The following is an 11849-nucleotide window of genomic DNA, read 5'->3' as shown; positions in this document are numbered from 1 at the left end:
GAAAATGAGAAAAGGCACAGTGTACCAGTTCTTATTCCCAGTAGCAGTTGTTGACAGGGTCTGTTTCTCTGATCACTCATGAGCACTGAGCAATGTGTGTGTATGGGAAGGGAGTTAGGCATATAGAAGGTTAAGATTCTCTCCCTCTCACTAAATTGTGTTTTAAAATATTGTCTCACTCAATGAATTTGTATTGCTTTTATAGTTAAAAAGCACTTATGTCTTTTTTAATATTATATTACTTTCAGGTGTACAGCAAAATGAATCAGTCATACATATAAATATATCCATTTGTTTTTCCATATAGGTTATTACAAACTATTGAGAAGATTTTCCTGTGCTATAGAGTAGGTTCTTGTCAATCACATATTTTATACAGTACTTTGTATTATTCCCACAGTATTTCTGTTTAATAAAGGAAGGAAGGAAGGAAGGAAAGAAAGAAAAAAAGGGAAAGAAAACCTAAGGAAATATGGAATAAAGTTTGTAACAGCAGTTCCTGCCTTTTTTGAGTCGTAAAAACATTTGACAGTCTAGTCTCTGTTATGGATTGGCTCTCCAGGAAAATCCTATACCATGAATACAGTTATACAAACATGTAGGGGTTCACCAGAGCCCTGTGGCCCATGAACTAATGGTAAGTTTCCTGGTTTCACAGGTAGTTCCTGGGGTTATATAGGTTTCTGAGAACTGTCTGTGGGAATCAAATTCTAATTCAATCCAACAGGTTTTTATGAAATGTTTCAAAGTTACCAGGCACCTTCTGATACTGCTATGTAATACCTGGGGGCAATAAACATATCATATGTATGTTGTTTTCCTAAAGTGTCAAAGTCTCTTGAAAGAGGCTGACTACAGAAAAAAACCAATACAGCAGGAGATGATTTATGTTATATTGTTGGATCAAGGGGCATGAAACTATTGAAAGAAGAGATGGGAGAAAAGTTCTAAGAGGAGGAGATGATATTTGGGCCATATCCTAAGTGAAGGTCAGGATGTCAGCAAAGGACATGTATTGTGAAGGCAAAGATGTTTTAGGCTGTGTGAATAGCACACACACACACGCAAAGACAGGAAAATGTGGGCTTTCAGTAACAAGTGAGCACTCCTGTTTAACTAGAGTATAGAGTTCATTAAAGACCACTAACCATGTGGTAGGTCAGGGCCAGATGCTAGAGGAATAAGTCCTTAAGTTTAAGATACGTGCAATCTAATGGGGTATACAGATTCATAAACAATTCTTAATATACCATTCTGTACTATAAATCATTAAATGGGAGAAAGTTAGGAAGCATATAAGGAACAGGGGCTATGATAGTTTTCTGGAAAATATAGCTCTCATTTGAGTATAGAGATGGGAGACAAGGCTCGCATGGTAATGTGAGCTGGAACAAGGATATCCTAATGCCAATGAAATATTCTGGATATTGTTTTATTTGCAATTAGAAATTTGAATAGGAGAAGTAATTTGGTGAGTGCTTAAGAACTTGGATTTTAAAGTCATACAAATCCATTTGCATTAAGTTTTAGCTTGTTACTATGTGATTTTTTTTGGTCAAGTTATTGAACTTTCTTGTGTCTCAGTTTCCAAATCTATAAAATAGGGGATATTACTAGCTCCCATCTTTAGGATTGTGGTTATAAATAACCATAATACTAAAAGCAAAAAAACATATTTATGGTTATTGATATATTTGAGAGTGTATTTTAGCAAAAGGATTCTAGTAAGATATGGACAAAGGAAGGCAGGGAAAGTGGGCAGAGAGTGGACTGATGGAGCCCAGGCAGCTGTCAGGCCAGACAGGTGACACCTGGTATACAATCAACAACTGACTTCCCTTGAGTTTGTTACTATAAACTTTTGAAGAAAGGGGAAGAGTGTGGTAGATACAGAAATAAGTATTAACTATGTGTTAGGTACCTTCAGACTATACTACAAAGCTACAGTCATCAAAATTGTATGGTACTGGCTCAAAGATAGAAATATAGATCAGTGAAACAGCACAGAAAGCCCAGAATTAAGCCCATGCACCTACAGCCATCTAATCTATGACAAAGGAGGCAAGAATATACAATGGAGAAAAGACAGCCTGTTCAATAAATGGTGCTGGGAAAACTGGACAGCCACATGAAAAAGAATGAAATTAGAACACTTCCTAACACCAAACACAAAAATAAACTCAAAATGGATTAAAGACCTAGATGTAAGACCAGATACTATAAAACTCTTAGAGGAAAACATAGGCCAAACACTCTCTGACATAAACCACAGCAACATCTTCTCGGATCCACCTCTTAGAATAATGACAATAAAAACAAAAATAAACAAATGGGACTTCAAAGTTTCTGCACAGCAAAGGAAACCCTAAACAAAATGAAAAGACAACCCACAGAATGGGAGAAAATCTTTGCAAATGAATCAATTTACAAGGGATTAATCGCCAAAATTTATAAACACCTTCTGCAGCTCAATGCCAAAAAAAAAAAAAAAAAAGCACCAAACAACCCTATCAAAAAATGGGCAGAAAATCTAAACAGACAGTTCTCCAAGGAAGACATACAGATGGCCAAAAAGCACATGAATAGATGTTCAATGTCACTCATTATCAGAGAAATGCAAATCCAAACCACTATGAGGTACCACCTTACACCAGCCAGAATGGCCAGCATCAGAAAATCTACAAACAGGAGTTCCCGTTGTGGCACAGCCGTGAGTGAAGTCAATAAATCCAAATAATTCAACGACAGGACATATCATAGTTAAATCTCTGAATCATAAAACAAAGAACTTCTTGAAAGCATACATGGGAAAATAACTTTTTATTTATGGGGAACAATAATTCAAATCACAACATAATTCTCATCAGGAACTAGGGAGGTCAAAAAGAAGTAGCACATTTTATGTGTTGAGTAAAAGGAACTGTTAACCTGGAATTCTATATCCAGTGACACTATATTTCAGAAATGAAGGTGAAACAAAGACATTTTTGAAGACTTTTTCTCTCTCTCTCTTTCCTTTTTTTTTTTTTTTGCCTTTTTCTAGGGCCAGCTCCCGCGGCATATGGAGGTTCCCAGGCTAGGGGTCGAATCGGAGCTGTAGCCGCTGGCCTACGCCACAACCATAGCAACTCGGGATCCAAGCCGTGTCTGCGACCTACACCACAGCTCATGGCAACGCCAAATCCTTAACCTACTGAGCGAGGCCAGGGATCAAACCTGCAACCTCATGGTTCCTAGTCAGATTCATTAACCACTGAGCCACAAAAGGAACTCCGTCTCTCTCTCCTTTTTTTTTTTTTTTTTTTTTTTTGCCAGCATACCTGTTTTAAAAAAATGACTAAAGAAAGTTCTTCAGTTAGGAAAGAAAGAGCAATGGAAAATGTAAATTCATGTGTAAATATAGTAGACCGTTCTTCTCTTCTTAAATTTAAAAATTGTATTTGACAGGTAAAAGTAAAATTATAATACAGCCTGAGGTGATTCTCAGTGTAGGCAGAGATAGTATTTAAGACAATTATAAAGTGGGGAGGGTAATGGGACCTAAAAAGTTTTAAGACATCTATTTTTCACTTGAAATGGTAAAATGTTGATACTTACTGCAATAAGCTATGTATGCATAGCATGTAATCTTTACAACTACGCCTTAAAACAATACAAAGAGACTTACTCAAAAACACGGTAGATAAATTAAAATGGAAATCTTAAAAAAAATGTTCAAGTGACCCTCAGGAAGACAAAAAATGGAACAGAGAAATAAAAGTGAGATAGAAAGCAATAATAATGTGGTATTATTTGTGTTAACATATCCATAATTACATTAAATATATATGATCTAAATTTACCAATTAAAAGAGAGAGATTAGCAAAATGAAAAAAATGAGCCATACAAAAACTCATTTTAAATATAACCATATAAGTAGGTTAAAAGTAAAAGAAGAGAGAAACATATACCATGTAAACACTAACCAAAAGATAACTGTCGTGGCTATCAGATATAGTTCAAGCAAAGAAATTCATCAGAAGTAAATGGATATTACATAATAAAGAGCCCACCAGCCAATTCTACAAGATGACATAACAATATTAAATTGTATGTACCAAATAAAAGAGCTGCCAAATGCATAAATGAAAACAACCAGAACTGACTAGAGACATAGAAAAACAAGTAATTACAGTTGGAGATGTCAACAAGCCTCTCCTAGTAATTGCTAGAATCAGTAGTTAAGAAGTCAACAGGGATATGGAAGAACTGAAGAACACAATCCCCTAATAAGATCTAACTGACATATAGTATAGAACATGCCACCCCACATAACAGAATACATTTTTTCCCAAGAATACATAAAACTGTATCTTGAGTTACAAAGTCAAACTCCACGTTTTTTTAAAGTTAAAATCATTCAAAATATGACCTCTGACCACAATAGATTCAAACTGGAAATCATTAACAGAAAGAAAACAGGAAACTCTCAATACTTGAAAATTAAACAATACATTTACTAAACAAAGGTTCAGGTCTAGGAGCCTAGCTTTAAAATTCTGGGACTAACTCTGTCACTTAGTGGTAATATGTGTTTTTTTTCCTAGAAAGTGATAAAACCTTCTCCATCTGAACTTGAGTTTACATTATGGGCTTTTTTTTTAAAGTGCTCCAGACATTTCTAAGGGAAGACTATTATTTTGAGGGCACCTACAATAAGCCATGTTAACATTTAACATTCACTGTTCATTTGATGTTTATAACTACCTATCACTGTGCAGTCTATTAGCAAGGCACCTGTGCTGAGAGGCAGGGAAGTTGCTGAAGGGTCCGGATAAAGTGTTGGATGCTCCAGGGAATTTTAAGGAACTCAGAGTGGCCACGGTTAAGGAAGCCCTGTTGGGAGATGATTACAAAGGAGTGAAAAGAGGCTGCAAGAAGCATTCCAAGTAGCTCTCTACCCAGTATGAATTCTGGGAAGAAGCAGGAAGCACTAAGAAAGTCTAAGCAGAGGAATGACATTGAAAAATGACCACTTTAGTGAGAGTGGATTGTAGGGTGAAGAGGCTGAAAACAAGGGGCCCAGTCCTTGCAGGGATGGAAGGAATTTGGTTGAAAAGTGGGGAGGATTTAGGTGTAATATCACCACTTTCACATGGGAAATGGAGCCTCCAAGAGGGAAAGTATAGCATCCCCCTACCTCCAGCACAATAATATTAAATAGGCAAGATCATCATATTATAAATAGGATGTGCCTATAATGTGTAAAAAGGCACACAATAAAATGACTTAAAAACATATCATGTCTGGCACATTTAAAGAGTAAACACAACAATGTTTCACCCCTAGATAGAGTAAGCGGAATCATGCCAGTGGATGATGAGGACATCAAGGCTCAAAGCCTGGTGTGCACGGGCTGGGTTTCCACTTTAGAGTCAGAGGCCCCCATCCTCCCACCTTCACCACCCAGAACGGCCCTTGTCCTAGAGGTCAGGGTCAGGATGCAGCCAGGCACCTTTGTCTGCTCCTACCTGCTGAAGTGAAAGGTGCCATTGCTTATAGTCCAGATAGAAGTAGTTGCCTAGGAAGGGCAGGCTTCGTGGCCCAGGTGGGTAGTTCTTTGGGCGCTGCCTTTTGATAAAATCAGCAAAGAAGAGAAGGGCTACAGCACTCAACAGAAGCGTGTGGGTATGGAGCGAGGTCCAGAGCGCCCCCGCCAGGGAGCCCAAGACCGGGAGCATGGCTGGGATCTCTTCTCTTCTGAGAACTGAGCCAGGGACTGTCCCCGGAGTCTTTGCCTCTGAGTTCTCAGCACCACCCACCTTCCCTCGCTCTGCCCCTTTCCCTCAGACACCGCCCATGGGCCTGCTCCGCCCTGTCCCCACCCCCAACACCCAGTGGTCCTACCCTGGGCCCTCCTGGCTCCAAATGATGCCTGGTCTGCCACACTGGTCTGGGTCTTCCCAAAGCACCTCCTCCTTCCGCATTTCCCAACACGCCCCCATCTGGTCCGCTCCTTACCCTATATCCCCAACCAGTCAGGCTGCCACCCACCAGAAGCCAGGGGCCTGATTCCCTGGAAAACAGGCTTGGCTCTTGCAAAAGGCCAGCCTAGGAGAGTTTTTAGTAGCTATTTAGAAAGTCCACCTTTCCCTGAGACCCTGGCGGCTCTAGGGTTTATGGTTTCATTGCATCTCAAGAGAGCACAGGTGACTACTGAGCTTTGAGCTTTTAACCACCTCCTCACTGAAGGATTGAAACAGCAGCACCTGCTATTTCTTGAGTGCTTGCTATGTGCCAGGAATCGTGCTTGCATCTTTACATAAATTGCTACTTTTTTTGTCATAAACAAATTTATTTCTCACAGTTCTGGAGGCTGAGAAGCTCAAGATGAAGGCACTGGCAGATTCAGAGTCTGGTGAGTACCTGCTTCCTGGTTCAGACTGTGATCTTCTTGATGTGTCTTTTTTTATTACTCAATAAATTTATTACATTGATGGTTGTACAATGATCATCACAATCCAGTTTTAGAGGATTTCCACCCCACAACCCCCAGTGCATCCCTCCACCCCCAAACTGTCTCATTTGGAAACCAGAAGTTTTTCAAAGTCTGTGAGTCAGTATCTGTTCTGCAAAGAAGTTCATTGTGTCCTTTTTTTAGATTCCACATGTAAGGGATAGCATTTGATGTTGGTGTCTCACTGTCTGACTGACTTCACTTAGCATGATAATTTCTAGGTCCGCCCATGTTGCTGCAATTGCCAGTATTTCTTTCCTTTTATTGGCAGAGTAATATTCCATTGTGTATATGAACCACATCCTCTTGATCCCACTCCTCTGTCAATGGACATTTAGGTTGTTTCCATGTCTTAGCTATTGCATATAGTGCTGAAATGAACACTGGAGTACATGTGTCTTTTTGAGTCATGGTTTTCTCTGGATAGATGCCCAGGAGCGGGATTGCTGGATCAAATGGTAGTTCTATGTTTAGTTTTCTGAGGACTCTCCATACTGTGTTCCACAGTGGTTGCACCAATTTGCAATCCCACCAACAGTGTCATAGGGTTCCTTTTTCTCCACACCCTCTCCAGCATCTATTGTTTGTAGATTTCTTTTTTTGTCTTTTTGTCTATTTTTTTTTTTAGGGCCACACCCGCAGCATGTGGAGGTTCCCAGGCTAGGGGTCTGATTGGAGCTGTAGCTGCTGGCCTCTGCCACAGCCACAGCAACTCAGGATCTGAGCTGCATCTGCTACCTACACCACAGTTCACAGCAATGCCAGATCTTTAACCCACTGAGCAAGCACAGGGATCAAACCCACAACCTCATGGTTCCTAGTCGGATTCGTTTCTGCTGTGCCACAACGGGAACTCCTGTTTGTAGATTTTCTGATGCTGGCCATTCTGGCTGGTGTAAGGTGGTACCTCATAGTGGTTTGGATTTGCATTTCTCTGATAATGAGTGACATTGAACATCTATTCATGTGCTTTTTGGCCATCTGTATGTCTTCCTTGGAGAACTGTCTGTTTAGATTTTCTGCCCATTTTTTGATAGGGTTGTTTGGTGCTTTTTTTTTTTTTTTTTGGCATTGAGCTGCAGAAGGTGTTTATAAATTTTGGCGATTAATCCCTTGTAAATTGATTCATTTGCAAAGATTTTCTCCCATTCTGTGGGTTGTCTTTTCATTTTGTTTAGGGTTTCCTTTGCTGTGCAGAAACTTTGAAGTCCCATTTGTTTATTTTTGTTTTTATTGTCATTATTCTAAGAGGTGGATCCGAGAAGATGTTGCTGTGGTTTATGTCAGAGAGTGTTTGGCCTATGTTTTCCTCTAAGAGTTTTATAGTATCTGGTCTTACATCTAGGTCTTTAATCCATTTTGAGTTTATTTTTGTGTTTGGTGTTAGGAAGTGTTCTAATTTCATTCTTTTTCATGTGGCTGTCCAGTTTTCCCAGCACCATTTATTGAACAGGCTGTCTTTTCTCCATTGTATATTCTTGCCTCCTTTGTCATAGATTAGATGGCTGTAGGTGCATGGGCTTAATTCTGGGCTTTCTGTGCTGTTTCACTGATCTATATTTCTATCTTTGAGCCAGTACCATACAATTTTGATGACTGTAGCTTTGTAGTATAGTCTGAAGTCAGGCAGCCTGATTCCTCCAGCTCCATTTTTCTTTCTCACAATGGCTTTGGCTATTCTGGGTCTTGTGTGCTTCCAAACAAACTTTGAAATATTTTGTTTGAGTTCTGTGAAAAATGTCCTTGGTAATTTGATAGGGATTGCTTTGAATCTGTAGATTGCCTTGGTAGTATAGTCATTTTGATAATATTGACTCTTCCAATCCAACAGCATGGTATGCCTTTCCATCTATTTTTCTCATCTTTGATTTCTTTCATCAGTGTCTTATAATTTTCAGAGTATAGGTCTTTTGTATCTTTAGGTAGGTTTACTCCTAGGTATTTCATTCTTTTGGATGTGATGGTAAACAGAATTGCTTCCCTAATTTTTCTTTCTGATCTTTCATTATCAGTATATAGAAATGCCATTGATTTCTGTGTATTAATTTTGTATCCTGTGACTTTGCCAAATTCATGGATGAGCTCTAACAGTTTTCTGGTAGCATCTTTAGGATTCTCTAGGTATAGTATCATGTCATCTGCAAGAAGTGATAGTTTTACTTCTTCCTTTCCAATTTGGATTCCTTTTATTTCTTTTTCTTATTTGATTGCCATAGCTGGGATTTCCAAAACTATGTTGAATAGTAGCTGCAAGAGTGGACATCCTTGTCTTGTTCCTTATCTCAGTGGGAATTCTTTCAGCTTTTCACCATTGAGAATGATGTTAGCTGTGCGTTTGTCATATATGGACTTTATTATGTTGAGGCAGGTTCTTGCTATGCCCACTTTCTGAAAGGTTATTATCAGAAATGGGTGTTGGATTTTGTCAAAGGCTTTTTCCATGTCTATTGAGAGGATCATATGGTTTTTATTTTTCAGTTTGTTAATGTAGTGTATCACACTGATTGATTTGCGGATATTGAAGAATCCTAGCATCTCTGGGATAAATCCCACTTGATCATGATGTACAATCCTTTTAATGTATTGTTGGATTCGGTTTCGTAGTATTTTGTTGAAGATTTTTGCGTCTGTGTTCATCACTTGAATTGGCCTGTAATTTTTTTTTTTTTTTGCAGTATCTTTGTCTGGTTTTGGTATCAGGGTTATGATGGCCTCATAGAATGAGTTTTGGAGTGTTCCTTCCTCTGCAGTTTTTTGGAATATTTTCATAGGGATAGGTGTTAGCTCTTCTCTAAATGTTTGATAGAATTCACCTGTGAAGCCATCTGGTCCTGGACTTTTATTTGTTGGAAGTTTTTAAATCACAGTTTCAATTTCGGTACTTGTGATTGGTCCATTCATCTTTTCTATTTCATTTTGGTTTAGTGTTGGAAGATTGTACTTTTCTAAGAATTTTTCCATTTCTTCTAGGTTTTCTGTTTTATTGGTGTATAGTTTCATATAATAGTCTCTTATGATTCTTTGTATTTCTGTGATGTCTGTTGTTACTTCTCATTTTTCATTTCTAATTTTATTGATTTGAGTCCTCTCTCTCTTTTTTCTTGATAAGTCTCACTAAGGGTTTATCAATTTTGTTGATCTTTTCAAAGAACCAGCTTTTTGTTTCATTGATCTTTTCTATGGTTTTCTTTGTTTCTAATTCATTGATTTCTGCTCTGATCTTTATGATTTCTTTCCTTCTGCTAACTTTATCTAATCCATAGATTTTGGAGTGTGTATCTTTGTTGTCATTTGCTTCTAGGTATTTTTTAATTTTCTCTTTGATTTCTTCAGCAATCCATTGGTTGTTTAGTAGAATGTTGTTTAGTCTCCACGTGTTTGTGGTTTTTTTTTTCAGTTTTTTTCTTGTTGTTGATTTCCAGTTGTATAGCGTTGTGGTTGGAAAAGGTGCTTGATATAATTTCAATTTTCTTAAAGTTACCGAGGTTGGATTTGTAGCCCAGGATGTGATCAATCTTAGACAGTGTTCCATGTGCACTTGAGAAGAATGTGTATTCGGTTGCTTTTGGATGGAATGTCCTATAAATATCTATTAGGTCCATCTGTTTTAATGCTTCATTCAGGGCCTGTGTTTCCTTATTGATTTTCTGTCTGGATGATCTGTCCATTACTGCAAGTGGGGTGTTAAAGTCCCCCACTATGATTGTGTTATTGTTGATTTGTCCTTTTAAGGTTGTTAGCAGTTGCCTTATATATGGTGGTGAACCTATGTTGGGTGTGTAGATATTTAAAATTTTTATATCTTCTTCTCGGATTGATCCTTTGATCATTATGTAGTATCCTTCCTTGTCTCTTAAAATATTCATTTTAAAGTTTATTTTGTCTTATATGAGTAGTGCTACTCCAACTTTCTTTTGATTCCCATTTGCATGGAGTATTTTCTTCCATCCTCTCACTTTCAATTTGTATGTTTCCCTAGAAGTGAAGTGGGTCTCTTGAAGATAGTATATATATGGGTCTTGTTTTTGTATCCATTCAGCCAGTCTATGTCTTTTGGTTGGAGTGTTTATTCCATTAACATTTATGGTAATTATTGTTGGTATGATGTTCTTATTGTCATTTTATTAATTGTTTTGGATTTGTTTTTGTTGCTCTTTTTTCTTCCCTTCTTCTCTTGTTCTCTCCTCTTGTGGTTTGATGACTATCTTTAGTGTTGTATTTGAGTTGATTTTTCTTATTTGTTTGTGTATCAGTTGTAGATTTTTGCTTTGCAGTTATTCTGAAGTTTTGATATAAGTCTGTATATAGGAGATTGTTTTAAGTTGTTGGTCTCTTAATTGCATGTTCATCTCCAGTGTCATGCATTTATTCTCTCCTCACAATTTCTGATTTTGGTGGCACAATTATGAATGGATGATCTCGTATCTTTACTGTATATATACCTTTACTGGTGAGCTTTGTCATTTGTGGTATTCTTGTTTCTGGTTGTGGACTTTTCTTTTCTGTCTATAGAAATTCCTTTGGTATTTATTGTAAAACTGGTTTAGTGTTGCTGAATTCTCTTAGCTTTTGCTTATCTGTGAAGCTTTTGATTTCTCCTTCAAATCTGAATGAGAGCCTTGCAGGGTAGAGTAATCTTGTTTGGAGGTTTTTTTCCTTTCATCACGTTAAGTATATCATGCCACTCCCTTCTGGCCTGTAGAGTTTCTGCTAAAAAATCTGCTGATAACCTTATCAGGGTTCCCTTGTATGTTATTTGTTTCTTTTCCCTAGCTGCTTTCCATATTTTCTCTTTGTTTTTAATTTTGATCAGTTTGATTAATATGTGTCTCAGGGTATTCCTCCTTGGGTTTATTTTATATAGTACTCATTATGCTTCATGGATTTGAGTGAGTGGTTCCTTTCCCGTGTTAGGGAAGTTTTTGGCTATTATCTCTTGGAATATTTTTTCTGTCCCTCTCTCTCTCTCTCTTCTCCTTCTGGCACCCCCAAAACACGGATGTTGGTGCATTTCACGTTGTCCCAGAGTTCTCTGAGACTCTCTTCATTTGTTTTCAATCTTTTTTCTCTTTTCTGTTCCAAATTCATGATTTCCACTGATCTGTTCTCCACCTCACTTATTCGTTCTTCTGCCTCCTGTATTCTGCTGTTGGCTGTTTCTAATGAATGTTTTATTTCAGTTATTGTATTTTGCATCTATTCTTGTTTAAGTTTTATATCTTATATGTCTTTACTTAGTGTTTCCTGTAAGTTATCCATCTTTGCCGCCAGTTTATTTCCAATGTCTTGCATCATCTTAAGCATCAACAGTCTAAAGTCTTTTTCCTGAATGCTGAGAATCTCCTCATTGCT

Source organism: Phacochoerus africanus, chromosome 8 (genome assembly GCF_016906955.1).
Source record: "Phacochoerus africanus isolate WHEZ1 chromosome 8, ROS_Pafr_v1, whole genome shotgun sequence".
NCBI lineage: Eukaryota > Metazoa > Chordata > Mammalia > Artiodactyla > Suidae > Phacochoerus > Phacochoerus africanus.
The sequence above is the reverse complement of the archived record's forward strand: the minus strand, read 5'-3'. Positions refer to the sequence as shown.